Consider the following 5,759-nt stretch of genomic DNA (forward strand, 5'->3'; position numbering starts at 1 on the left):
GGCAATGTGGGCTTCATTGTAACATTTCATAAAATGAATTCCTTCCTTTTCCATACTTCCTCAAATTCATTTTCATCAAATAATTGGTAACTATCTGACAACTAGATCCACAGTGACAATGCTGTATCTAAAATGACTTAATTAAAACAGTTCCACAGTGACACTATCTAGAGGTCACTCAAAGGTGAAGCATGACACTTCCAATGCCATCTTCTGGAAGAAGAGACAGTTATTCAAAGCATGAAAATTCAAACAGGGCCACTTATATAAGCAGATTATCAATGGCTAGTATATTCATTTGGAGGCCTAGAGGCAATGTGGTCTGGAATACCTTAACAGCTTTTCTTCCAAATACCAAATATGAGAGAGCCCATTTAAAAAGTCTTTTAAGTATTTTCAATGGTTTCTGAATTATCTGTAGGAAGCTCTGACTTAGTTGTATAAAGTTTAATATATGTGTCCACCATTAGATCCAGATCATGTTTTATATCAAAATTTATGTTAAGCAAAGCCAAGTTATTTGAACTTTGTTCTGTCAAAATGTTCCTTAACTATGCTTTGAGATGTTTTCATCCATTTTCATAGCGCTCATTTTTAACCTTCATCACAGGAAGAAAACATAGGCCCTTCAGCAAGGTATATACATTAGGAAAAAACTTGATGTCAGGCAGAAGGAGGGCTTCATAAATAGTAGATGGAGGCTCTATATCTTTCCCTCAGTGTTTCCACTTAATTCTCTAACAATGAAGCTCAGAGGGTGTCAGGGTTGGGTAAGTCCCTTCTGTACATGTCAGCCTGGTGTTCCTCTGACATGTTGAATTTGAGCTGGCTCATGACTGAGGGAACCAGAGGTGTTATTCTGAGAATATATCTTTAAGTTCCTGAATAATATGCTCCATTGTTGGAACACTTAGGGTTTCTTTATAGTAACTCTCAGAGGTTAGCTGGGATTTCATGTTACCTTGCTGGGCCCTGAGGGATTTTCCAGGGAATTTCATTTGGATATCAAGCTTGGTTGCCAAATTTGTGATTTCCTCAAACCAAAACTCATGATCAACTTCAATGTTTTCTATCACTTTGTTGAGTGAATAAAGCACTGCAGTCAGGCTACTGGCTGCAAAGATGACATCAGAAGTTTGTCCCTGGAGATTTTTTCCCCAAAGGTTCTTGTAAAACATAAGACATTTTTGAGAACAACAACTGTAACAATGAAATCAAAATCTGTCACTACACTGCAGAGAACAAATGCTCGGCCAGCTATACAGTTGTTCCATCTAGTATTTGTGTCACTATTTATACCATCTAAACACAAAACAAGTACTTGCAGGAGATCCACTAAAAAAAGCACCAAGCCTGCCTGTCCACTGAGAATGGCAAATTTCCTTCGGTACTTTGCCTCATTCTTCGCTATTCTGAAAAAGAACAGAAATTACATTGTCAAGTTCTAAATGCAGTTGTGGTGATCAATGGAAAAAAGACCAGATTTTCTCTTAATGCAGGCACTGACTTTGCCAACAATGTGTTTAAGGCACAGGAAGAGCAGAGTGTGTAGATAGCTTGAGGGTATTTCTCTAAAAGTCTAGAAGCACCAATCCACTAGACACAATGTAAGCCTGGCCAGGACAATGCTCCATATTTAGTCCCCACTTCTCAGTCATTGTAGTATGAAATTTCACCGCCAGAATTTCTGCATCGGCTTCATAAGGCAGAAAGCCCACAAATTCCTTTCAGGTTATATGATTCATCAACAAACTTCACCAACACATACTCTTCCCCTGCTATGTCCACTACATCATCAGTGATAATGGAAAAGAAGTGGGAATCTCTTACTTTCCTGAGGGTTTCTTCCCAAATGCAGCTGTCTCATATCTCTAGCATCTGTTTCTCCTGTGTTTTAGAATAGAACAAAGTGTTCACCACTGTGGTCTTCCTCACCAGAATTGATCCGGCATTCCAGCAGGACCTGGAAATTATCAGGAGCAAAGAGATCATCTGGGATTTCATCAGCCTCATGCCCGTCCAGAAGAATTTTTTTTTTCCATAAGAATCAAAATTTCAAATCAAGACTTTACATATTCCTTGTTTTCCTTCTCTTCAAGGGTTAAAGGTAAAATGTCTTCATCCTGCTGGTCACCCTCCTCTACCCTGGGGTTCTGAGCATTGCTGTTGTTTGTTTGTGGTTTTGTTCCTGTTCAAAAGTTCCATCATTTTTTTTTTCTGTTTCAGTGTCCTGATTTCATCTTTACTCAATTAATTCTCTTATTCGTTTTCTATATCTGCTATGTGGATTGATCAAATGACTGGTAAGATCAAATATTGTTGGTATTGCATTATGTCGAAGAACGGTCCTGTAAAGACTGGTTCTACAGATCATGGAGGTCTCAAAGTGTTTGGCACATAAATCAATAATGTTTAGTCAGCCAATAGGTGTTTTATCTTCCAAGTCTGCTCTCCTACAATTCTCCGCCCACTTCTGGCATCTGGCCTGTTCCTGAAGAAGGCCAAGTCGGACTGCGTGTTCTTCCGCAGAAGTTCGGCTTCTTAGCTTGCCCGGCCTCTGGCCTCGCTTTTCCCTGGGTGCCAGGGGTCAGTGGCCTGCCTGCCCATCGGGGCCGGGAGGGGAGCCAGTTAGTCCAGCCGGCTTGGCAGGGCTACGGGCGAGGGGAAAGGCGGCACATGAGCAGCCTTGTCATTGTTTTCTAAAGCCAGGACGTATCAGATTCAAATATTCATAGGAGACTGGTTCAGCAGTTATAGGGCAGGGCATGAGGTGTGAGAAATGTGTACATTTCTAACAGGCGCCTAGATGATGCAGATGTTGCTGGCCGATGGGCCAGACTTTTTATACCAATCTTCAGTTTCTCTTTAGCCTCTGTGTACAATAAATCATACCATTTTTTCCCTGGATCCTTTGGGTTTAATCATAGCAAAATAAAAAAAAAATTGGTCATTACCTTATTTGGAACATAATCAGCTTGTATTAATCACTACCAATAAATTTAACTGCCTAGGGTTCCCAGAGCAGAGTTGCAGAAGAGAGGATGTGCAGAATAATATATATATATATATATATATATATATATATGTGTGTGTGTGTATATATATATACACATATATATATATGTAGAATAGATAAGGATGTCAGTATCATGGGAAACCTAAGTAAAAATTGTATCATTATTAAAGAATGAGGAAGTACAAGAGAGACCAAAAGGCATCTCTAAGCAATTTATGACACTAATATAAAATTAACATAATCTGCTTTGAGACATCTCCTGTGTACAATGCATTATCTAGAATAGTGATGAAAAAGACAATGTGTGATATGTACTTATGTTGAGGGGAAAAGATACCTACATGGAAATGGCAAGCAGTAAAATACGTGAAAGCTTTGTGGGAAAGCTTTGAAAGCTACAGGGAGGTTATTATGGCCTGGAATACGTTAAGTGCCAGGTAAATTGAGACTTCAACTGAGCCATGGAGGAAGGCTGTGGCTTGAGTTTGAATAGAATGGGAATCCATAGAGAATAACAATCACAATTTAAAGAAAATGACTCTATAAAAGGTGCCACAAGCAGTCTTGCTGAAATCTGTTTCCAAGATGCTTCCTGACCATGAAAGACCCACTGTGATTTTTCTACCCCTGTGCTGGGAATCAAACGTAGGTCCTTGAATATGCCAGCTAAATGCCTACCATCCACCTGCACTTCAGCCTCATCCCTTCTTCAGAGAGGCCCACAGGCCTCCTCATTCCAGTTGGTTGGGGGGCGGGGGGAAAGGGGTCTCTGTCCACTTGCAGAGGAATGTTTAGGAACACTAAAAGCAGAGGGAGAGAGCAAGCATAGTGAATGGATCTGATTTGCAGGGAATTGCAGAGCTGATTAATAGAAATCGGTGTCTTTGGGGAAAAAGGCAGAAGAGTAACCAACAGGGACATTATCCATCTTCCTAACCAAAGTACAGGATGGATGACTGGGATGTTGATGGTAGTCACTCTGATGTAATGTCATAATCCATTGTCTGATTCCCAGACCTACTCTTTTTTCCAAGTCTGAATCTGGAAACTGAAGAGGTCAGGTTCCCAGGACCCTGAAATAGCTTACAGTAGGAGAAGCAAGTGGATTCAGTGGATAATCCAACATTTCAAACTTGTTTGTGAAATACTGGTATTTCTCCTCCATTTCTTACTTTCATGGATGGTGAACCAAATATTCTGCATTTATCTTTGAATTTTCTCTGAATTCAGCCTTGAATTTTCATATTTTATATTTTCTGTGGTATGGGATATTTCTTCAACTTTTTAGTGTTTTCCTGAGCTGATTTTTACAATTGTTTTTTTTTGGGGGGGGGGTCCGGTCGTGGGGCCTGAACTTGGCCTGGGGGCTGTCCCTCAGCTCTTCAGCTCAAGGCTAGCGCTCTACCACTTGAGCCACAGTGCCACTCCAGCTTTTTTCTTTATTTTGCTTATGTGGTGCTGAGGAATCGAACCCAGGGCCTCATGTATGCAAGGCAAGCACTCTACCACTGAGCCACCTTCCCAGCCCCTTTACAATTGTTTTAAAAATCAAGTTTATTGAGGTTTAATACATGCATAATCAATGTGTCCATTTTAAGGAAACGATTTTATGGTTTTGACACACATACACCCCTGGACATCTACTATGCCAATCAAGGCATAGGGCATTTCATTTCTCTCACCCCAAAAGTTCCCTCTCATTTCTGCATCCTCAGTACCTGTCCTACCACCATATCTGGGTTGCCACTGAGCTCTTCTGTCACATTAGTTTTCCTTTTATTGCATGTCAGCTTTTAGATCTATATTATACCAGTCATCTGTTGATTTTCATTGTACCAGTAATCTCTTGATTTTTATTATTAGTCTTCTATTGCATAGATATACCACAATCTGTTAAACTATTCTTCTTGGACATTTGGGTTGTTCTTAATTTTGGCCATTACTAAAAATGAATAAATCTTCGAGTGGACATTTATGTTGTTTTCTTTGATGCATACATACTTAGAGGACTAGAGAAGATGGGCATAAATTGACCCTAAAGGAACTCACAACCTAGTTTTGGAGGTTGATGTTCCTTTTTTTTTTCTTTTAACATTTGCCATGTAATATGAGAGTCTCAGTTGCTTTATATCCTCACCCTTATATTCTCAAATTCATTTCTCAAGCCACTCAATAGATATGCAAAAATGCGTTTATATATATTTTTTTAAACTTTCAATTTTTTGAAAGCTTAAAGTTCTACTATGTATCCTAGACTTCTTTCAAACTCTTAATCCTTCTGTTTTTATGTTTTAGGGCGATTATACCCAGGCTCAATGCATTTTTAACATACTTTCCTGTTCGTTGAAAACCATTAAGAATCTTTTCATATACACATTTTGAGAATCTTTTCATATATTAATTGGTTATTCTCATATCACGTATTTGCCAAGTTTTATTTTTTATTTATTTTGCTATGCTAGGGATTAAAGGTAGCGCTTCATGTATGCCAGGTTACATGGTCAGCCCCATTTATCCAGTTTTAAAACTACTTTGTCTTATGCTAATCAAGTTGGCAAAATTCTTTGGATGCAAAACTTTAGAGAAACATATGCAATGTGATATTTTTACTATTCTTATAGAATTCAACTCTTTTGATTTTCCCCATTAATTTTTGTAAAGCATTTTTTTTAGTTTTTTCTTTTTTCATTTTTTAAGAAATGCAAATTGAATTTGGAACTTCTATCACTTAACCACAACACCA

At 38.7% G+C, this 5,759-nt stretch overlaps 1 pseudogene; it reads right to left on the reverse strand.

The window, feature by feature from the left end:
- Nucleotides 1–386: 386 nt before the first annotated feature.
- On the reverse strand, nt 387–4,181 carry LOC138820957 (52 kDa repressor of the inhibitor of the protein kinase pseudogene; annotated as a pseudogene).
- Nucleotides 4,182–5,759: the final 1,578 nt, after the last annotated feature.

The sequence above is a fragment of the Dipodomys merriami genome, unplaced genomic scaffold (genome assembly GCF_024711535.1).
Source record: "Dipodomys merriami isolate MVZ:Mamm:240054 unplaced genomic scaffold, mDipMer1.0.p SCAF_9, whole genome shotgun sequence".
Taxonomy (NCBI): Eukaryota; Metazoa; Chordata; class Mammalia; order Rodentia; family Heteromyidae; genus Dipodomys; species Dipodomys merriami.